This window comes from Barbus barbus (genome assembly GCF_936440315.1).
Source record: "Barbus barbus genome assembly, chromosome: 10".
In the NCBI taxonomy this organism is placed as follows: Eukaryota; Metazoa; Chordata; class Actinopteri; order Cypriniformes; family Cyprinidae; genus Barbus; species Barbus barbus.
Genome location: NC_136738.1, coordinates 20,584,254 through 20,609,186, shown reverse-complemented (window position 1 = coordinate 20,609,186; position 24,933 = coordinate 20,584,254). Strand labels below are relative to the sequence as shown.

At 38.5% G+C, this 24,933-nt stretch overlaps 1 protein-coding gene across 2 annotated transcripts in view; it reads right to left on the bottom strand.

Annotated features, from left to right (window-relative positions):
* The window catches only part of LOC306875763 (Krueppel-like factor 12), a 43,157-nt gene extending 30,316 nt beyond the window's left edge, over positions 1–12,841 (bottom strand). The window contains exon 1 of one of the 2 annotated variants that reach the window (XM_079426485.1): positions 12,707–12,841. The gene's annotated coding sequence lies outside the window, so the exon portion shown is untranslated. Of the gene's footprint in view, positions 1–12,474; positions 12,500–12,706 lie in introns of those variants that run through there. The other variant, XM_079426484.1, reaches the window with a different exon arrangement.
* Between the last annotated feature and the right edge of the window lie 12,092 nt (positions 12,842–24,933).

Below are 24,933 nucleotides of genomic sequence, written 5' to 3'. Positions count from 1 at the left end.
CCACTGTATATGTACCCTAGCATAAAATATTCAAAAAACACCAAGAAATTTCAGAATAACTAGACAAAATTCATTTGGAACATGAGCAGAGAAGAAAGAGGAGCAGGATGATAATCCTACTGCTTGGAGGCATTTCATATCTGAAATTTTTGATTTTTGCTCTAGAGGAGTACACTAACAGAAGGTTTCCCTTGGTCCTGCCAATGCTTTGTTCCCATGTCGAGAGCCCTGAGCAACTGTGGGCATCTGTGGCACAGAGGCTGGTCCTGCTGCCATGGGCCGAAGGGGGAAATGCGGATGGGGATGAGAGGAGGAGGAGGAGGAGGAGGAGGAGGTGGTTGGGGAGGGAGGTAGGGATTTAAGCACTGGAGCCCAGCCAAGAGCCAGACAAGAACACTGAACTCAAACATGCCAAGAGAGCCTCTCAGGCTCAACCAGAGCAAAAGAACAGCATTTTACGTAACATCAGACTCCACAGTCCACACTGAGGAGAAGAGCTATTGAGAGCTGCTCCCCACTGAGCTCTTGTAAATAGATTACCTGGTTGTTTGAGTTGCAAATAAATGAACACTTTGGAAATAAAGATGAAATGTGCAATTTCAGAACTTCTAATGTTACCAACAGTTTGTAAAAACAAAGAGGCTCCCTGAAGACTGGTTAGACAACAGACTTCCATTGGTCAGACAAACAGATCGCTCCGTTCCAAACTCAAACTTTTTAGCTCTTCCTTCTCTTTACATCCTGCTGATCTTCCTAATAAAAATTCTGTAACCACTGAAGTCAAAAATTGTGTTTACACACAGAATGCCCACATGATGCAATGAAAATAAGGCTTCCTCTGGCCACAGCCAGACAATGTCTGCAAGCCAGAACTCAGCTCAAGCTCACTTCCCTCTTTAGAGGCCCCATAAACAGCAAATATGACGAGTCAGCACTCTGTCGTCCCCAGCAGAGAACATGCAGACTAAGTACCACCTTTCCTTTTACTGTCATGCCGGACATAGGAAATCCTTAACCAATCAAGAGGGAGGAGGAATTTTGCGATAAGATAAGTTCATTGCATTATCAAGATTTGTTTTGTTTGCACACGGTCATATGATAATTTTTCAGATCTACTGTCAACCATTAATCAGCATGAACTGATAAAATAAAGTTTTGAAACAATTTGTCTTATGAAAGCAGAAAATAATTGAAATTGAATGACTATATGACATAATTACTATGGCACTGCCATCCGATTCGATCACTTTTTTGTTGCACACTTTTTCACAAGTGCAGCATCACCAAGTTCATCTCACACATCAAAGGTCATGTACTGTCTGAGTATGCACTGCATTTGAAAAAGAACTTAATTCTTGATGGCTAACAAAAAAAACAAAAAACACATTGACTTCTCCCCATACACAAACTGAACAATGAATGAATTTCCGAAAACATCATAACACATACAATCACCCACATTCCGATCTCTTCCTGGTGGATATCGTGGATTTTAAACCCAATGCTTCCCATACTTCGGTGCGGACTGTATTTCTTGGTTAATCTTTTCTGGCCTACTGTGAATGACTTCAGACTTTCCATTTCATAAGGCGCATTTGCCTTGGCAGGCAAGTCTGCCCTAAGACTTTGGCCGCTTTTGGGACCTTTTTTGATTCGAGCTCTAGAGAGATGTGCTGCTTCAGTACCAGCTGAGTTTGTGGATAAGTAATGTGAGCGTGTGTTCTCATCCCTGCGCATCCAGACGGTAGCACTTCACCTCAGGGATCCCACTTTGCCATTTTCCTCTGGCTAAAAACAGCCACACGACAATGCCTGTCATTCACTCGGGCCCCCAACCAAGCAGATTTGCTGTCTTGTAGCTCTCTTTATTTTTCTGAGTGTGACAAATGTACTCTGACACAGAGATGAACAGAAGAAGTGCTGAAAGACATGACCAAATAAACTCTTCTGAACAAAAAATGAGGTCACAAGGGAACGCACTACTCTCGAATGCTTGTTTTACAGCCATGTCAATGCAGTCAAAATGCACAGAGCATAATCCAGTTCACCCAGAAGAAGCCCTAAAGCCCATCAGCAGAGTCAAATGCTGGGGCCAGCTGTCAAAAGACTCTGTACTGTACATCAATTTTACCCCATTACCCCCATCACTAGGCCTCACACACCTGATAGGAAGTGAGAGACCTTTAATAGAACGCTGAGGCTCTTGTAAACACTAGGCCAACTTTCCAAAACACAGGCTGATGGAAGCACCCGTAGTCCAGCAAATTGCCCTTGGGGTCTGGCTATTTCTGCACGGGGGAGATCCTGTGTCAGTGATCCAGTGAGGATAAGACAGCTCAGCCCATGCGATACTGCCCCAGTCCGCACCATTCGCATATGAATGGCTGGACATTTATGATGGATCAAGAGAAATTATTTCTGTCAGTCAGTTTGTTTCGTATTGAGAAAAGGGAAGAAATCTGGTATTAAAATGCCAGAAGGATTTCAAATATTTGCATAAAACACAACTATTATTCACAAATCCTTTCCTATATTACATAATATTATGAGATAAAGTATATCAGCCAGGTTTGTTTACTGATTGGTCAGTGCTAAGGGGGTGAGAGGTCATGAGTTGTGAAAAAGGGAACCAAGAAAAAGAGGGGACAGAGTATATTCTTGACACATGCTTTTTTTTTAATGACCAAAAAAAAAACATTAAGTGGAACCCATGCTTAGGAAAACATTAATAATAATGTTTTAAGAAAACATACATCACCAACACAGCTGAACAATATTTGTGTCCTGATCAGCTGTTCTTGATCAGCATTTTGCAACTGAAAAATCTGTCAAAGTTTATGAAAACAGAATTTAAGGGCTTAGTATCCGTAAACATCCATAACACATTTAGTCAGACCTAAGCTATTTTGTTTGAAGTTTCAGGATGTAGAGTGACAGACTTTTAACTCAGCAAAGGGGCGTCTTTACAGCTAAAGCAAAGGCATTGTGGGGTTTTTTTTTAGCTTCTCGTAAACCTGTCTGGCTTCCTGAGCTTTGGTTCCTCTGCCAAATCTGTCTGACCTCTGACAAATTTCTCATGATATTACAACATATCACCCCTGTATACACACATATGTATACTGTATATCCGTCTCAGCAAAGTGTTATACTTTTTTAACAGTAACAGAGTTAAAATAGGGCTGGGCAACATATATAGAATATTCATAATATATTTGCAGTGATTTTTCTGGGGACATAAAATTACTGTGAATGCTGTAATTTTTTTATTTCAATATCCTTAATTTGGTAGTTAAGTTTCAATAAAATACAATAAAATGTGTAAAACATAAAATAAACTTGAATATTTTGAACTTTTAGTTCCTTTTTTACTTTTAGTTTTTACATTAAACATTTTTTATCTAGTTAATTCAGAGATTAGATTTCAGAGAAACAACAAAAGATATAATTTCTTCAGCCTTAAAGTTAAATGCATAGAATTCTGCTGTTACCTACACATTTCTAATCTGCAATGGTTGGCTGCACAATCTGCACAATGGTTGGTTGGGGCGACCCCGCAGCCACTGCAAGCACCCTTCCCTCTTCCCTTCCCCCTTTAGTTAAAGTGCAGTGATCTCAGTGGCCCGTGCTTTAAAATAGACCTGACACAAAAACCTCAATTGCTCCGAGACGTATGGAATAGGTGGAGTGGTCACTGCAGAGGGATTTAGCTGGAGAGGGGTGGACTTAAATGCTGATGATCTGTGCTGGATCAATAAGGAATGTGCATGTGTGAATGTGCTGCTCCCACTTCATATTTTCTCCCTCCAATCCTTCAGTTTGCACAGGAACTGGAAATCCAACCTCATCTCCAATTCAGAAAAGAAAGCTAATGAACTGCCTCTGACCAGCAATGCCTCACAGCTCTCTCTCTCTCCATTTCTCTCCCTCTCAGAGTGTGTCAAGTCTGAAGTCTGCGTTGGTGTACTGTAAGGTGACCAGATTTCCCAAATGAAAACTGGGGATATTTCTAGTTTAGTAATGGTATTGTTAACACAAGCTATTAAGAATTATTTTGGTAATTAAACCTGAAATAAGACAAAATATAAATATCAGATAAAAAAGTAAACTTAAAAAAACGTAATAAAGCAATAGTCCCCAAGAAGTCATAGTTTCAGGGTTACTACATATAGCCGGCAAGTTTTCATAAAATAAACACACAGCAGCAAAAATTGTATAATCTATTGATAACCCATTAATAATCCTTCCGCCACGCAATGTAGTTCTTTAGCAATGTATTATAGAATGGTTGCCAGTAATGTAATATGGTCACAGGTATGCGTTTATAGAGTATTTTACAATGGCTTCAAACGCAGCTCAGCCAATCATAATCAAGGACTGAAACTATCCTGTTTTACAAATGAAAATTAGAAATTTTGCTTTGGCAATTCACTGAAATTTGAAGTTTAATTTGAAGTAGCCTACTAAAATTACTAAAACTAAATGTATTTACAAAGGGGAAAAAAATAAATAAATAGATGGTAATGGAAATATCATGTGGGCTTTTTTGAACCCACAGTTTAAAAAAAAAAGGATATTTCTGAGGACAGCTACAGCCTGGAGAGGACACAAAAAATTGGGTCTGTCCACAAAAAAAAACGAGGACGTCTGGTCACCCTAGAGTACAGTATGGTGCACTATAACCACAGAAGTGAAAAATCCAACCTCTGTGTTTTTCTTGCGACAGGTCATTGTGACTAACGAGTCATGTAGTGGTAATGTCACATTGATTCTCGTGACATTAATCCACTTTTAATGAACCCAGCCCATTGTAATCAGTCTTGTCACTGACATGTGACCAATGACAGTCTTCTTGACTGTCAGTAATGTCACTGCTGTAAAAAAAATCCCTCCACTGTCTAAAAGAATACAAAGTGTGACTCTTTAACAATTACACTTAAAAGCTCTGTTGGCTTATGTGCAAAAGCCAGTTAATTCCCTGGCTATTATTTAAATGTATAAATTAACAAACAAACATAGAAACAACGTAGCTCTCCCAATTAGTAACGCACGTTCTGTTTGTCATCCAACCTCAATTGCTTGTGATGTGACTGATAGTTAAGAATAATGCCCCACCTCTCAAAGCTTACGCTTGCTAAGAAGGTGCTCACAGCTGTCCCCAGCATTCAAGTAAATCCATCTAAAGGTGTCCAAAGCTAACTTTTAAGGGCCATCTGTATTCGCACCAGCTGTGGACCACAGGGTAGCTCTGTTTGCTGGAACGGTAGAAGTTCCATCCAAAGAAAACATCATACACAGATGAGCAAACAACAATACTGTTTCACACTCGAGCTGTGCACTGTCAGATGCTTAGGGCAAATATTCACCTTTATGCTTACAACAGTGAAGTGTGACTCACTCTAGTAAACACTTCTAAAAAGCGCATACATATTATATACACTGCTGTTGCTTGAGGTTGGTAAGATTTTTGAAAGGTTTCTGAAAGAAGTCAAGAGACTGCATTTATGTGACTAAACTTACAGTCAAAAAAGTAATACTGTGAAATATTATTACAGTTTAAAATGACTATTTAAACCACTATGTAAAATGTAATTTAATCATGGGATAGCACAGCTGAATTTTCAGCAGCCATTACTCCAGTCTTTATGTCACATGGTCCTCAAAAAGAATTTCTTAACATGAATGTTGAAAACATTTTGTAGTTTGTGGAGAATGTTATATATTTTTCAGGACTCTTTGAAGAATACAAAATTCAAAACCAGCATTTAAAATGGAAATCTTTTTTAACATTATAAATGTCTTTACTGTCAATTTTCACCAACTGAATGTATTCTTTCTAAACAAAAGTACACTCTTTAAAATAAAGGTGCTTCACGATGCCACAGAACCTTTTTTGTCTAAATGGTTCCATAAAGAACCTTTAACATCTAATTTCACAAAAGGTTCTTTGTGGCAAAAGAATGTTCTTCAGATTATAAAAAGGTAAGAAAGAGATGGTTCTTTAAAGAACCTTTGACTGAACCAATAATGGTTCTTCTATGGCATCGCTGTGAAGAACCTTTTAAGCACCTTTATTTTTAAGAGTCTATTAATTTAATTAAAAATTAAGCCCAAGCTTTTAAGTGGTAATGTATTTTTAATTATTATAATAAAAATTAATCATGAGTTTAGTTGAGTGGTGTGTTTGACCAACCAATATCACTTATGCAACTAAATTTGACAATTAGTTGTATGTGCTAAAATACTGCCATCATATTTGTTTCTAAGCTTGTGCTGAACCCAGTAAGCAACCACTCAAAACATCTTAAGAAGTGAATAGCACTAAAAAGCTCTTTACAACTGCCCTCATCGCCATAAGGAGATCGGCTATGGGCCTTTCATTCATAGTCATTCTACTGGTCGCATTCTACATCACATGGAAATAAGAGCAGTCTTACTATGTATAGCAGCGTGGGTTATACAGTGTAGTGAGTCTGTTAAGTGTGTTTGCGGAGGTGGATGGGAGGAGGGTTGGAGGGCTGTGGGTGGAGGTGCTGGAGCGTATTATGATCAGTACAATAACCCACTCCTCATGTCTCGGGGGGCTGGCTGCATCCTCTAGCCTTAATGGTGAAGAGGTTCTTTAAGACGCCTCTCTGCAGCCTTTCAATGCCTTGCGCTCCAGCCCCCTCCCCCTACACACATAAACACACACGTTCAGATCACCAAACCAGGTATGAACGCACTAACACAAACTCACTTGGTACTTTGCAACTAAACACCTACAGAATTTGAGTAAGTTCGATGTGAACAGGATGGAGCTACACAGAAATCTCCTTTGCGCAAGCCCAGGTTCACAATTTCAGAACGTGCATATTTACATAGCTCACATCCTCTTGTAGAACCTCCTACACACACTCTCTGATTGAGCAATGGCATTTATGCCAAACAAGAACACACACTATCACAACACACACGAAGCGAGACACTCATCTCGCACGTTCCGTTTTTCTCTGCAAATCTATAACCGGCGCTCTTGCCACACTGAGTAAAACAACAACTTCAGAGAAAAAAATTCAGAGTTCAACTCACTTGAACATTAAGTAATACAGGAAGTCCTTGTGAGGGTATTTATAACCTGAAATTTGACCCATTCCGGCACCCATAGCCTCACTTAATAGAATAAGCAGCTGGGTTTATGTTCATGCTTCATATGCTGTGTCTGCTTTTCAGTTTGCTTTTCCACATTTTTTGCTAATATCCGGTGCCAGGTATCATGAGTCTGAGCATAAACAGACAAAATTATATACAAATAATATATAATATAATAATAATAATAATAATAATATAATTATTATTATATAATAAAATAAATGAATTCCCTTTTTTAGAAACTATCAAGTGTAAAATGGCTTAGATAGATAGAATAAAAATGTAATAAACTAAAATAAAATCCCATTCTGGCACCCATAGCCTCACTTAATTGAATAAGTAGCTGGGTTTAGATTCATGCTTCACATGCAGCATCTGTTTTTCAGTTTACTTTTCCAAGTTTTCTGCTAATATCCAGCATTAGGCGCCAGGTACGTGTTTGAGAAAGTCGCCAGAGGGAAGTTATACTATATGATACTATATGGACTTACATTTGAGTCTCTCAAAGCTGAGCTACGCATGCTGTGCTTTGCCTTTGGATTGTAATTGACTCCATATGTTGTTTGCATAATTTCTCAACCCCCTGATTGCTGGCCCTACAACTGCTAACAAAGTTCATGCATATCTCAGAACATCCTACCGATGGTTTCCGTGTCCACTGAATGACCAATTAAAAAAATACTAATAATAAGTCAGAGCAAATTCTTAATGTATTGTTATGCTTTGAGGGATTATACTGAATCTAATTTTTTTCCATTAAGTTCCCAAAAGTCATCTCAGGTTAAGGGACGGCAGCTAGGTGCGCTAACAGTGTTGTTGTCATGACGACAGGCAGAGAACAGCACATAAATAGTGTACGGCACAGGTCTGGTCGTCTTTGATTTCTCTTATTGTCAGGCAGAGCCATACCATGTCTAATTACTAAAAAAAAAACATATGTGTACATACATCACTACAGATATTCATGTTCTGAATGCTGTACATGACAGATTAAGATTGTAGGGTATATCCACAGTTACTGACACTGAATAGTGATAGTTGTCATGGATAATTTTTGTACTTGAAGTAGATGCAGAATTCCACGTCTTGCTTTCTGTGTCAGAGTGTTCAACAATCATCCCTCCCCCCTCCCCACACACAGCTTCAGTAAACAAACCAGGGCTGGACACGAGGGTCAAGGGTTGAACACACCAGAGGACACGCACTAGAACATTTTGTCAGTTTAGCAAAATGTTGAAATGAGGAGGAAGAGAGAGATCATCAGACCCACATACTGTAGTTACCCACAATTCCTTCTTTCACCTGCTCTTCTATTGGGTAGTTTTTGTATGGGCGCTAATCACAGACATTTTTGAAGAATAATCGTGATAATCTCAGATTGTCCATTTTCTTAGAAACACACAGCAAATGGAAGTTGGTAAATAAATAAATGAATAAATTCATGATCACAATCTCAAATAGTCCCTATTCTTAGAAACATATCAAAAAGAAAATAGCCTGAAATTGTTCAGTTAATCAAATTTATATAAATTAAAATGTGTAAATAAATAAATATACATTTAATTTATTTACATAATTTTTATTTATTTATGGAACAATTTCAGGCCATCTTCCATTTGATGTTTCTTTATTATATTTATTTATTTATTTTCTTAGAAACATCAAATGGAAAATGGTCTGAAATTGTTCCATAAATAAATAAATACTAATGGTAATCACAGATGATACCTTTTTTAGAGCGTACATCAAACGGAACATGATGAAAATTATTAATGATAAAAAGAAATCATAAAGAAATCACATATTGTCCCCTTTCTTAATAACATATCAAATACAAAATGAACTGAAACTGTGAAAATATATAAATCGATACATAAACAAACAAACAGAAAAACTGTCTGGACATAAATAAACTAATACATAAATATTCATTATTATCGTAGACAGTACCTTTTCTTATGGTGTAAAATAAAATAAAATAATATCGCCACTTTTATACAGTATATATAAGATGGAAAGTAGGTGAACATACTATGCAGTGGCATCCATATCCCTCCTGTATTATCAAACAATCATAACATTCCTTTCTGAGTTTGCAAACATTTGTGAGTCATTATTCAATTGAAGGACACACTCTGTCTCTGTCACATGCTTCAGTTTACTCACTGACATGCTTGAAGCCAGCCTCAGCGCAAACACATATTGTATGTCATGATACAATAAGGAATGACAAATAATTGTTCATACTATGCACCACAGAAATCATTCAGTTTAGTCTGGCTATACAGAACACACACCTGGATCCGTCAGTGCAGTGAAGGGTATCATTAAAACGACACGCCCTCTGTGCCGCCAGACAGGATCGGTGACAGACCCAACATTAACTCAACATGTCCACGCTCTGAATGTGCTGTGCTCTGTAGCTGTTTGTCACTAATGCAGGATTGAGGGCAAAGCTGAGCATTTGATCAGCTGGGGCCGACAGCTATGTAGACCACAAGAGCATTCCTGAGTCCCCTGGGTTGAGCCTGGGACAGATGGGGCAGTTTTCGGACTGAATCCAGCACACTTCCTGGGCTGAAGCTATGGGGGTATCTTCCGAGGATTTCCCAGATAATCCCTTCAGCAAGGTGTCCAGTCTCAGGCGAGTCCCATCAATAATTCACTATCCCCAGCCCACCTGTGTGAAGCTCCTCCGAGCAGAAGGGCACTAACCTTTAATTCCCCATCCACATGGCCAGCAGGGCCCAGTTGTGTGGCTAGAGAGACCGCTTTAATGGAATCCTCCAGCACAACGTAAAGCAGAGGTGATAAGCAGATACGCGTCCTGTGATTATTGGGTCCCATTATTGAGCCCTCTATCTGGGAGCCACAGATAAAATCCTCCAAATACTCTTCTGATAGGGGCCATAGAGTCAAACAAATATACTTCAAGTCAATGAATCAAATTAAAGTTTGGATTTTTTCAGAGTGTGTCTAACACGCTTTTAAATAAAACATTCAAAAGTTTAGTATGAAATAAGTATAGTTCAAATCTATTAACATATTTACTGACATATTTCTCAAGACTTACTGATATAAAAAATTATAATTCAACTTTATTTAGAGTAGCCTACTGCTTGCACAATATCTTAACCTTAAGCATAATATGTGTTTTAATGTCATTATTGATGAATATTGTATGATCTTTGAAAAATATTTGTCTTTAAATGCACAATATTTAAAGTATACTTGTAATAGTTCCACTTTAGCACAATCAAGTAGACTTCAGTACATCTTTAGTTGGACTTCACTACTACCACACAATTAAAGTGCATTAAGCACAAAATTAGTTGTTCCAGCAGACTTTATGTAGAGTATACCTACTTATAATATGCAAAGTACAATTGCTGGGTATTTTTATTAAGTACATAAATATGTAAATGCATTTGTAGTATATTTAGCATGAAATAAATGTATTTCAAATACATTATAATATATTTATTTTTCACTATGGTAGAACGTTTAAAAGAACCACATTTATTTGATTTATAAATCTTTTGTGATACTATAAATGCCTTTCTGCCTTTTGATCAATTCAATGCATCCTTGGTTATGAAAAGTATCAATTTCTTAAAAAAACAACAACAACAGATTTGAATCTAAAAAAAAATCCCGTTAAATACATTCGAAAGAGATGTCTATCTAAATTGAAAATAATATCAATTCTGTTCGAACATGCTAAAACCGATCCAACTGTTTGTCTTACGACAATGTAAGTGCTACCCGGCTGTGCAAAACTCTCCACCACAACGCTAGGGTGTTCTGAGTGGTTGCCAGGTTTTTGGACGTGGTTGCTAAGGATGTTCTGTTCTGGCTTGTAGCATGTTGCTACGCAGTTGCTAAGGTGTTCCGAGTGGTTGCTAGGTGGTAACTTACTGACCCAACACATGAGACCACCTCAAAGACAAGCTCCTTCAAAGATCCTTTATTCAGTGTGAATCTAAAAGCTTTTTCCCCACCTGTTTTATAGTTTGCCAGGTGAAAATCGTAAATCTGATCACTTAGTACAACTCTGCTGAACAAGCCACACAATTTGAGGCATAACTCAAATGCCTAACCATAAAAATGGGGAATAATAACAGGAACTGTTGCTTACTGAGCACCACTAAATGCCATTTGTGGTCACCATGAACTACAGTATCAGCAGCAATAGTATCATTTACTAGTGTTTTGGACAACACGTACACTCACTTTAGCAAGGGTCTTAACCGCAGTAAGAGCATTAAATAACCTCATCTCTGGCAGAATAGCCTTGAGCAGCAGTGGCTGCCTCACAGTTTAAGGCTGAGTGACCAACATTTGCACTGTGTAGAGTCACACATCAGGACACAGTTGCCGTATCAAAGTACACACACGCACACACACACGCACACACATAGGGTATCCTACCTCCACCCACAACACACACACAAATGCACATCGACCTCCACACCACACTCTCTCTGCAAACAAATGCCTTCGCTGTCATTTGCGGCCAGGTCTGCCGTAATTGAAAAGAACAGCCACAGGCCAGCCCACAGACACGGCGCACCGAGCCAGGAGCCCTTCACTGACAGCCAGCCATCAATACCAATGACTGTTCCTTGAGGAGCAGATGACATCCACGACGCCACCCATGCAACACCCCAGCACACACATACAACCGCTTGTCTCCCGCCCCCTCGCTGTCCTTCCTCCACCACTTGAGTCTCTGATTCCTACCCCAGTTTGTCACCACAGTAACTCCACTCACCGGGAAGCCTGTCATCGCTTCAAAGATGCACGTGCCATCGGCAAACGCACGCATACGCGCTCGCACTCACTTACGCGCATGCATGCCAAACAATGGGGATCAAACTTTTTCGAGAGTGGAACAGTGGCCGCTTAGAGACCTCTGCCTTCCTTCCCTCGCACACACTTTTCTCAGAGCGTGTCAATATTTAACCCAGAAAAAAACACTTTGCCTGTTTAAAAAAACTAAATCTTATTAAACAACCAATGTAAAATCCTACACATACTTTGTTAACTCTGTTGAGACACTTCAAACCACTTTATGGTACATTTCTATTGTGTATAGCATTTAATATAGATTTCAAACTGAAAAAAACAATGACATCACGCTTATATTTCACATCTTTAGCCACCTGCATTGTGTAATTGTTATAGAAGGATGGACAGCATCAGACTTGTCATTTGGCGTAAGACTATAGTGACAGCTGAACAAGATGCACAGAGCAGAGACAAACAAGCAAGACAGAGGCATTCAAAGATGAAAAGGAAAAAGAACAGTGAGAAAAAGCAAAATAGAAGAAAATGTACACAGACCTGACCAGGAGCTGCAGAGCGACAGAAACTGTCTTCCTTATACAGTCCTCTCTGTCTGTCTGTCTGTCTGTCTCTCTCGCTCTCTCTCTCTCTCTCTCACTCACTGTGTGTGTGTGTGTGTGTGTGTGTGTGTGTGACTCCCTCCCCTCTCAGGTCCTCTCAGCTGCTCAGGGCAGTTCTCAGGAAATGAATGGGAGCTCACAGAGAACTGTTGTACTTGCAAATGACTTACCACGGTCACATGATCCGCTAAATGTAGGGTGGGCCGGTGGGTGGAGGCTTCATAAGCAAGAGAAGACAATATACTCTAAGCTTTAACAGCATGCATCGAATTACACGGGGCCCCTCGTGGGAGGTTTCCGACATGTCTCTGAGCCCAGGCAGCGGAGAAACGCTAGAGAACCTCCCCGTTTAAAGGGGAAGAGAGAGAAAGAGAGAGAAATGGGGAGACGGAGGGAGAGCGAGAGAGAGAGAGAAAGAGAGTAGGTATATTTCCTCAAAAAAAGTGCCCTACTTTATATAAGTTTAGAATCTGACCAATAAAAAAGCTTAAAGGAGGAAAGCATGTAAATATTTTTGTTAATTAAATAAATTTTTTGAAAGTTAATTTATAATATATGATTACATATTACTATTATTATTCAAACTGTCACGCTGTATTAGTCTTACATTTAAAACCTCACTTGCAGCTTTCTTTTTAGCAATTATGAGCAAAAAATTGATTTTGATGTACTGTAATATTTATCCCAAATTGAAAAAATAAAAAAATTGGGGTTTATTATCCTACAGTAATTATCTGTAGACATTTAACATACAAAGAAATACCATGAAACATTTTGTCTCTATATTAAGTGGTTTCAGTAAGAAACCATCTGCTGAGAACGTAAATATAAAAATATAAATGCCAGCCACACACAGCTCTTAATTGGCTCAATTTCTATTAGCCATCACACACTGCTCTCCTTTAGATTAAGAATGCATCTCTACTGAAATTTAACAGAAGCCATTTATTTCTGTGCATGTAAGCATGCATAAGGGAATGTTGTGAAAGCTCAACCATGGTTTGTTGAAGAGGCAGCTACGGTTTTCAAGATGCAGATTCGCTCTTCTGGGAATCCTAATTAATGTATAGGAAACTGAGCTAATTTGCATCTCTGATAGACTTTGTGTTCTGCACACACACATGATGATGGGGTTGATAGTGATTTGAAGAATCCTGTCCATCTTAGACTTACTTAACCCAATCCTGCCTTATTTATGTTGCAATGACAGTTGGATAGATTTAATTATTGTTGCAAGAAAATTAAGTATTTCATATTTTAAATTAATTGTATGCAATGGAGACTTAAATTTGGGACCCAATCTTTGGCAATTAAAGGCTGTGCAGTGGCATCCTTAATTTTCCATTCCCTATATATATCTATATTAAATACTGAGGTGTAACACATCAAATATTTTGGCACTTGAGACATACAGATGAAATTTCTCAGATTTAAAAAGAATTATGTAATATTGATTGCCGCAAAGAAGAACCACATCCGTTGTAACTGTGTGATAATTATACGACATATCAATACAAGATCATCATTATGAATTACACGCGAGAAAACAAAGACTCGTTTTCTTGTGTCTGACAAAATGGCTATTGAAATACCGCTCTGCTGATGCTTTTAATGCAGATTAGCCCTGAAGCTTCTTTATGAAATGCTATACCACCCAGCTGCAGCCTCTGACAAGAGTGGCAATTTCCCCAGCAATAATGACATCTCGAGGAAGCAGTCCCGCTCTGCCTGCACACCCAGCCCAGCCTGGCACACAAAGGGTCCTGGCATGTCTTGTAAAGGGTTGAACTGGAATCAGGCGTTCCAGTGGGAGGGTGAGCCGTGTATGGAACTCTGCCAGGGAACATGTCCCCATCTTAGCTCCCCTGCAAAGAGGAGAGAGAGAAAGGAATACAGAAAAAGAGTGAACACCCTTGATTACAACTGTGGCACGGAAAGGACCCAAGGCGATTAGGTGGGCTCCAATGTCCGTGTTTACCACGGTTAACTACACAGCAGGCAAACAGTTGGTGTAAGGTGATAAGATTAACCAAACCCATGTAAGCCAATATATACACATTTACACTTCAACCATAAATTACATGCTAACAAAGAATTCAGTTCCATCTGCCTGGTCCAAAGTGTAGACATGACTGTCATCCCTCCAGCAATCCTCATCTATTTCAGTATTAGAAAGGACATGTCTACGGGGTCCATTTTAAAGGCATAGTTTGTCAATATATTCATTCTCATGATGCTCAAACCTGAATGACTTTCTCTCTTGTGTGAAACACAAAAGGAGATGTTTAGCAGACTGTCCAAGTTGTTCTTTTCTATACAATGGATGTGAATGGTAACCATGACTGCCCCTGGTCAACATGGCATAAAAATTAAGTTTCACACATTAAATAATAGGAATAAAATGGCATGAGATATTTTGTAATCTTTTTAACATTTAGACAGCTGTGACTGTGACAGTTTGAAAAGAAAAACTTAAAAACTGATCAAAACAATAACTCCAATGTCCTAGTGTGAAGAACTATAGCGTTTGACGAGAACAATGGTAGGCCATCAATAAACAAAGTACTTAGTGATCTACGGCAGAGCATGGAAGCTGGGAAATGTGTTGATGGCGCATTAGCCATACAGCTTTCCCGGCTGCATGAAAGACCCGGTCGCTGTGCAATAAATGCATATCCCGCTGGGTAACTCACCGCTGTCTGTGAGCCTGCCCTGCACATTCTGCACAGAACAAGAAAAGAGATTACTTCACAGCATTTCACTGTCAAATCTGACTGGAATATAAATATCACGACATTATGTGCCCGTCCTTTACAGCTGTAATTGAGAACTGTCACTACGATAATAGATCTGTGTTTTTGCATACTGACTAAGAGTCTATTTATTGTTCAATTTCAAATTAAATCAATCACAAAGAGATTCAACGTGAAATTAGATTATATGTCTGGATTAGAAATCAGATATATTTCTATATTCTTGAAAGATATTATATTCTTTGAATTTTAATACAACTCACACGCCAATGATGTATGGACAAAGCTCTTTCCCAGTTTTAGAGTTTTAGACTCTGAATCAATCTACAAACAAATAGCATGATAATATCAAACATATGAAAAATCAAATATATTAAAAAAAAGATAATTGAACAGTACCATCATACCATATTATCAACAAATTATTTTAATTCATATAAGAACAAATTCCTAAATGAATCATGAGAGAACTGGCAAAGTTATATTTTTATCATAAGATCCATCATCTGTTAGTTTAATACAAATGAAAGAATCTGGTTTGCTTCAGTTATTAAAACAATATGTGAATTTTGTGGGTGAGGTTGTGCTCAGAGGTCCACAGCTCAAATCAGCCAGAAGATCTGAGAAAGACAAGTCTGTTGTGACAGGGTGTTCCTCCGTGTTGTCTGATCACTTCATTTGTATAGGTTCTGATCTCTAAAGTGTGATGAACGGTTTGCTACAATTCTGGGAGGAACCTTATGTTTCCTCAATGGCATGCCAATTCAACTCCAGTTAAGTCTCAAATGTTTGAATATTCATATTTTTAGGCCCTATAACACAAATACATATACATACATTTGAAATTATTTTGAAATAGCTGTGACCAGCATTATTATTGCTCACTGTTTGGGTTATGGATCTGTTTTAAATTAAAGTGATTAATGCAAATGTAAATGATGCTTCAAATTAAGTGGTGTTTAAAGGAGAGGTGTGCACCTTCTTTTCAAAGTGATCGGATCCATGATTTTAGCCTGTCAGAGGATAATCCAAGCGAAAAATCCTGCATACTTGCACTGAAGGAGGGAGCTGAGCCATATCTAGGGACCAGAAAATGTATTTTTTGACTTGGTCCAGTTAGCAACCTCCCATAACAGCCTAGCTACTGCTCATGACACCTTAGCAACCGCATAGCAATGGCCTGGCAACCACTCACAACACCCTAGCACTTTTTTTTTCAGAAAATCCAGACATTCAGTTCTTTCGAATGTTATGGAAGGTTTACTGTGAAATTTCCACCCATTTTCAAAAGCCAAGAAAGGACCACAGAGCACAGAAGGACTGTAAAAATGAGATCAGGGACTTGGGGTCAATGGTTTTATTTCTTAAACTAGTATAAAGACGCATTAAATAATCTTTGTGTTAAGTCTGTGCTGAACCAGGCAGTCTTTTTCTGGCTAACAAGTGTATTATTCCAGTAAAGGTTCTTCAGTGTGGAGTTCAGAAGCACATGACATGTGCATGCTCGGGGGCCAGGGCTCTTCAGGAGGCAGTGTGTGTGTTTGTGTGTCCACCTGCACAGACCCTGGCTGTAAAGACGGGTCTCTAGCTAGTGTGGCTGCAGGGTCTGAATCGTGTCTGCATCTATGTGCAGTGGCCAAGGTCAGCACATCACTGCAGGGCAGAAGCAGGGGCAGGAGCGGGGGCGGCTGCCTAAACGCCACCACTACCTCTTCTGTGTCCAATAGCAACTGCATCTGCAGAAGGAAGAAGTTTGCACTCTGTGGGCAACTGCCAACACCGGCACACACAAACACACTTTAAAACATATAGATCACTGCTAAATGTTTGTGGGCATGCACAAAACTATTGTAAAGGACAGCTGTGAAAGTATCAAGCGAGAGCGGTGTGTTCTCAGACTGCAGGCTGGGTATTATGTGATCTCCGCTCAGATCCATTACCTGGATCATTTTCCCTCACTGGGTCTGACTTAGCAAAGGCGGGGCTGACATTTAACCCCCAGTAAACTGCTACCAAAGTCACCTGAGCATGAGGCGATGGGCGTAGATACGAATACCCAACTCCTTTAATAAATAATTATACAGTCATTCACACGTTCCTCTACTTTTTGAGAATTTCACAGGTTACTGTGGTTAATTTAGCTAGAAAGGGTTGAGATACATGCTTTCTTCCAAAACCTATTGGACAGTCCATGAGGCAGCATTTTAAGGCATCACAGTAATGCTCACTACATTTTCCTGTTCTAAACGGTAGACAGAGTAATTATGCCTCCCAAGATACCTTGTTTTAGTCATATTCTAAGACAGGATCACTTGCGTTCTCCACAGAGAAGGCATTTCCACAATGCACTGTGACGGATTTAAAAATCCAAGATGACAACGGAAGTGAGAGAAACATACTATATAGTGATATTTCATTCAATACCAAAGGTACGGTGATGGTGAATTTTCACAGGCAAAAAAAGCCATCTTGTGTCAATAGTGTAACGAAACAGCTCCCACAGAAGTAACTTTCAAACCAAGCGGCTTTCTGTTAGACGCAGCGGGCCCATGTGACCAACTAGAACCCATTGCGAAATCTTTGTGCCCTCATGTGAAATTCCAGATCATGTGGATTCCTGTTGGATTTTGCCAACAAAAATTCTCAAAACAATAAAAGTGACTAAAAAATAAGTTAAGTGCCAAAAAAGTGCCACATTTCAACTATTATTTACTTCTAAATTTCAACATATACTATTTCAACTAGTATAGTATATGTAAATACATGTGTACATTTTCTCTGTGTTAATATGATTTGACAGCTCCAGAACTTTGTTAAAACTATAGGGCCTGTTTACACCTGGTCACTTCATGCGTTTTCTCTGATCGGATATCTATCTGATTTGTTAAAACGTTTCCATTTACACTTGGCCACATAAATGTGTCTTCGCAAAACTGATATAAATCTGTTCTTTAATTTCCGCGATAGCCTATATGAAATATAGGCGCTGCATTTTATTCGTTATCAGATCATTTCAATATCAAAGACCGCAACAAGAGAGAGCGCGGCGTCAGCACTTTAAAGATAAGTTAGTCTCGCTACTTTTAATGAAGATGATTGTGTGTTCAGCGTCTGCGACTTCCTTTCAGTTTCATTCGCGGCAGTTTGCGCGTCGGCCTGCTTTAAGATACTCAGCTCATCCGCGGCGATGCTTGTTGCATTAGCGCTGTCATATCTGACTGTAACATTCCATATAGCCTATAAAACGCTCTCATGCGTTTATTATTTTAATATTTTGGGAGGAGTAAAATTCGTATGTGGTTTCAACAACCAGTGCATTTACACTTGTCCAGTTTCGCCTGGAATGCGGCCCAGATCACCTCCTGAAGTGGATTTATATCCGTCTCAAATGCGTTTAGGAGGGCATTTACAGTACACCTGGACTTTTCAGGCTAGGATAGCTATCCGATCAGAAAAAAACACATGAAGTGACAAGGTGTAAACAGCAAAACAGATCAAACTTTCTAATTTTGTATTGAGTGCAGACAGCTGGATCAACAAAGGGGCAGAACCAAAATCAAAAGTGCATTATGGGTAATGAAGGCAAAAGGGATGTCACAGCTCTTTTTCTCCAGCATAGCACCAATTAAAAAATTGGCATTTCTGCTGCATAGACAGCCAATTTTTGATTTTGTATTGATTTTTTTGCCCAATATATTCGTTACATATTTTTATCACATTATTAGCTTAGCAATATGCTAACATAAAACTCTACCAAAATCAAATGTGAGGTGTTTCTCCTGTGCTATTTGCATAACATGCAGATTTGCTGTCTATGTAAAACATTTCAAATTAGCCACATGACAGTTAAGATGCTGCCTTCGAAGTATGCAGTTATGTAGGTTTTAGAAAAGACATTGGCGAATATCGTCATATAAACCATACTCTTCCCTTATTTACCATAATTTTACTATAGTAACACTAAATGCAGAAACATAGCCTATTTCATTTTAATCTAAGCATTACACTTAGTACTTATCCAAGGTTGTACCTGCTGTTACTATGGTTTTAACATAAATACCACAGTTCAACTATAGTTGCTATATGGGCAGTTTTAATAAGGATTAATTTATTTTCAGCAAGAGTTGAATGCAAATATAATGCTAATCAACCTGTCATAAGGAACGATAACAGCCCCTGGCCTCATCTAAAGGGCCAAATACTGTACACAGAGCGCACCCATTACCCAGCCACATGGATACAAGGAGAGCATTGGGTTTGTGTTGAACCTTTTGTTGCTCTTTCCCCAGCCAGCAGCCTTGGTTTGGTTGAAGAGAGACCTCCCCTTGTTTCCAAGCAGCTCCACCCCTCCCACCCAGGCTCAGGGTTGGGAACAGCCAGTGCTGTTCATTGTGTGGGCTTTCGGTACACGGAGGAGGCTGCCAGCAGGTAGCCATGGCAACAACATTGCTTTCAATCTCTACTTTTTTGTGCTTTAAAAGGGGACTGTGGAGAATTGGAGGGGCCCTCATCACAGGCCAAATTAAAGAGGTCACAGTCATTTGCTGGCACCAGTTGAAATAATCATAGAGACGGATGTGTTGCAAAGCAACGGTGAAATGGAGGGGAAAAAATGAGCATATTAAGCAGACAGCTCGTTCAATTGTAATATGATTAATTTATGTTGCAAGTGGGAAATTGGAAGAGAAATTACAAGAAATGAATTTGTCAGAAGAGTAATTACGAGCACAAGCATTCTATGTTAACATAAGGGAACAACATTCTTTTCAGACCAGAGTTGGGGATGCAAACATCTAACTTTAATGAGAAGCGCAGACAAGCTTTAGCTTTCAGCAAACACCTCAAATCAATAGCCGTGAGTGAGTGCTGTTTACTCGAACACTGCGTATTTACAATCAGGAGGGAGTGACTGCTCCAGATGCATGCTTGCAGCGTTCTGCGCACGTTCTGATTATTACAAAATTTCTTGCATAGTGTATGAGCCAAACTTTTTAATCCAGATCATGTATATTTACATTTTGGCAAGGGTTAGAATTCCACAAGCCACAAAACCCTTGACTATGACTGGGTCTATTTCCTGTATTTTCATCAGCTTTTTGTGTCTTTAACTCGGCACGGGTGTAAAACAGGAAAACCGATATCACTGTAAAACGCTGGAATGTCTCATATTGGTGAAGGCTGTTTTGACTTTATGATACTGACCAGGGCAAGTCACTCAAAGCTGCTTATTTTTAGTTGGATTTTACTGAACTTAATCAGGAGTGGGATTTGATTTATTGCCAACGTAAATAAAACACTCGAAGAGGTGCATGCGGCCAAGCCTGGGGTGAATTGCTGTAAAGAATATTACAATTAGATTGCATGACAACCAAACCATTTCTATTTTTACATTCTGATTAAACACAATTTGTCATATCAGGAATTTCCACAAGAGAGGTCCAAAACTGGACGTAAGGCTTCCCACTCACGCAAGAGTTTATGAGGATATTGTTATAGTTTATGAGGATATTGTTATAGCATGCCTTAAGAAACCTTTTTCCACAAGCTCTTTCTTGGCAAAAAGCATTTAGTTAAGATCTCATACAAGGTAATTTTGGGTCAATGACGTGATGCTCACTTTTTTGGTCTAAAACAATACATTACAAATGCACTTCATACATAGAATGACTTGAATGCAACTATACCTATATTTATATAAAAATGTTTACTAATTAATCACACTTTTTTTCTTAAATTAATCACGACGTGCCCTTCAGCAAGTAGGAAATAAACAGAAATTGAATTAATTGAAATAAAGTTATCAAACACTAAATTCTAAATTAAATAGATGAATCCTTAAAGCTACAAAAGTTTTTGATTTCCTCTTTTTTTCTTCCATTAACCGACATAACAGAAACTGGGTTATTAGGTTATTTAGGCTGCTATTACTTTAAGAGCTGCGGGGTGCCGCTGCTGAACGTGACGTGGATCTGACACACATTGTATTTTCTCACAACTCTTTACCTTTTCTGGCATGCTTCAGGTTTTAAAGTTTCTATTAATGAGCTGACAAGTTGAATCGGGTGAGACAGATGAGGGAAGCAGTGTTGGGGTGCTTCAGGACAGATCTGAAAACCACTGCATTTCGGAGACATGTTCTTAAATGTGACTCATATATAACAAATACTGAAACAAAAACAAAGGCAGCTTTATTTGCCTTTTTTGGTAACTTCATGACTTAACTGACAACATAACTATGACAATACATGCTCGTAGTTTCTTTTGCACTTTAATATGAAATTATACAGTGCTATGAGCACAGTATAATGCTGACAGGACAGGAAAATTCTGAAGTCAAGCTGAAGAATATTCTTGTGAAGAAAAATAGACAGAAGCAGCAGTTGTGAGTGGGGTAGCCAAACCCCCACCGCCAATGTGTTAACTGTGTTAATATACAGGTTAATTATATATATATATAACTGTGTTTCTTTCCTTTTTTTAGTAACTTATTTAAAAAAAGTGATGATGATTATGATGATTAGAGCTTACAGCTCTAAGTCAAAATCCAATCAAAAATCAAAGTATCTCAGAATATTAGAATATTTCCTAAGATCAATCAAAAAAAGGATTTGCAAAACAGAAAAGTTCAAGTTCTTTAAAGTATGTTCATTTATGCACTCAATACTTGGTCGGGGCTCCTTTAGCACAAACTCCAGCATCAGTGAGGAATGGCATGGAAGCGATCAGCCTGTGGTTCTGCTGAGGCACTATTGAGCCTTCAGCTCGTCTGTACTGTTGGATCGACTGTTTCTCATCTTTTTCTTGAAAATATCCCATAGATTTCATATGGCATTCAGGTCAGGCATGTTGGCTGGCCAATCAAACACAGTAATATCATGGTCAGCAAACCACTTGGAAGTGGTTTTGGCACTGTGAGCAGGTGTTAAAGTCCTGCTGGAAAAGGAAATCAGCATCTCCATAAAGCTTGTCAGCAGATGGAAGCATAAAGTGCTCTAAAATCTCCTGGTACACGGCTGCATTGACTTTGGACTTGATAAAACACAATGGACCAACACCAGCAGACGTCACGGCATCCCCAAATCATCACTGACTTCAGAAACTTCACACTGGACTCCAAGCAGCTTGGATTCTGTGCCTCTCCAGTTTTCCCTTGATTTCCAAATGAAATGCAAGATTTACTTTTATCTGAAAAGAGGACTTTGGACCACTGAGCGACAGTCCAGTTATTTTTCTCCTTAGCTCAGGTATGATGCTTCTGACGTTGTTTCTGTTTCAGGAGTATCTTGGTAGCCCCTTTCCTAAAGGCATCTCAGTGAGGTGACTCTTTATGCACTGACTTCCGCTTCAGTCCACTTTTTGTGAAGCTCTCCCAAGTGTTTGAGTCGGCTTTGCTTGACAGTATTCTCAAGCTTGCGGTCATCCCTGTTGATTGTGCACCTTTTCCAACCCAATTTCTTCCTTCCAGTCAAGTTTGCATTAATTGCTTTGATACAGCACTCTGTGAACAGCCACCCCTTTCAGTAATGACCCTCTGTGACTTACCCTCTTTGTGGAGGGCGTCAATGTTTATCTTCTGGATCATTGCCAAATCAGCAGTCTTCCCCATTATTGTGGTTTCAAAGAACAAGAGATACCCGGAATTTATACAGTGGGGATGGTCATTTAATGAAACTCAAATGTAAATATTGTAATATTTTGAGATACTGGATTCTTGACTTTCGTGAGCTGTAAGATTTAATCATCAAAATTAAAACAAAACAAAAATTAAATGTTTTACTTTACATGTAATGAATCTAGAATATATGAAACTTTCACTTTTTGAAATGTTACCAAAAAATAACTTTTTCACAATATTCTAATTTGTATATTATTTGTATATTCTAATATATATATATATATATATATATATATATATATATATATATATATATATACAAACACTGTATATTTTTGCTGTACATAATGTCAGAATGGTACTGATATCATAATGACAAAAAACACCTCAATAAAAAAAAATCTATAAAAAATCGTTTAAAAAGATTTTAGTTTTAAACTAAATGTTTTATTTATTTATTTATTTTTATTTTGTTAGTTATATATTTTAGTTGCTCTCTAATTATAACTTTCTGAATATAACTGGAATAGTCATGGCAACATCCAATAACATATCATGATGCTGCTACATTAAGTATGACATCTCAAAGGAAAACCACATTTTTGCATTGTCCACTCTGATCTTAAGCCAGCATTATTTAGCCACAGACCTCATTTTAGACTATGCCAATCGCATTTCCTTCGAAATTGGTAATTCATGGCTCATATTAAAATGCAAAAAAAAAAATCATATTAAGACAATAGCAGAGAAAGCACAAGCAACGCGTTTCATCAAGTTACATATGGCTTAGCTTCAAAAGCATAAAAACACTGGATCGCTTGCAAGCCATGACATCATTCTATCCATTTCACCCACCAAGTTTAATTATCTTTCAGCGTGTTTGTGCATGTGTATACTTCAATTATTCACACTATTCTGAAAAACCCATGAACATTTGTTCTAAATTGCCTATTATTTAGCTCGCATTTCTGTGAGATCTCAGAACGATGGAGAATCTTTCGAACATTACAGTGCTCTAACTATTTGATTGACATGTGTGCACCTTGTTCACAAACTCCTTTACTCGTCTTTCTCACTACCACCCACCCAGCCTCCTCACTTTCCTGTGTGATAGGCTAACAGGAGACATCGCCCAACCTCGTGCTTGACTTCCCCCACATTTGCAGCAGATGGCCCTCACCATCAAGTCTAATGGAGGAATTCATCTGGCAGGGCTTCCTGACCAGGGCCGCCCCTCCTGTACAACACTGACTGACCTATTTGTATTCTCTGCACAGCAGATGAGGCACCCTGCCCTCTTCGCTCTGGGCATCTGGGGACTGGCTGTGGGAACCAGAGCCAGCCTTTCCTGGCAGGAGCTCGCCGTAACCCTCTGAAGCTTCTCGACACGCTTATATGCACAGAGGGAGAGAGCGCATCCAGCCTCATGTCCTCGCTGTCACCTGGGCATGTGGCGGTCTGAGTGTATCCTGAACAGAAAGGACCAGGGGTCAGTGCTCTGATTGGCTTTGATGTTCTACTAAACCATTAATAACAAAAATGTGACACTTAACTTCAAACCTGACACTACAAAAGTGTGATGTTTTGTAATAAGTTGAACTATGTCCTTTTTAGGGATGTAACGGTATGAAAATTTCTTATCACGATTATAGTGACTAAAATTATGACGGTTATCAGTATTATCTCGATATTGTTAAAATGTGCTGCAAATGTTCAAAAAGTACCGACACATAAATCACTTCAAGTTTTATATTTAAAAATCAACAAACAACAAATAAAATTACTTTTTGTTTACATAATCACTAAAACAATAACATTACCAATGATGTTCGAATTTTAAATTACAACTTGACTGTTTAATAGCATGTTCAAATATCTAATGTAATTGTTCAAATAAAGCTTTGAAAAAGTTTCATATAAAGATAAACCTCACATTTCAGCCTTTAAATAAAGAAAAGGGTTAAGTCAAAATGATAATTAATAAATGATTATATGTATTTTATCTGCTCCATAAGTAATTCTAGATAAC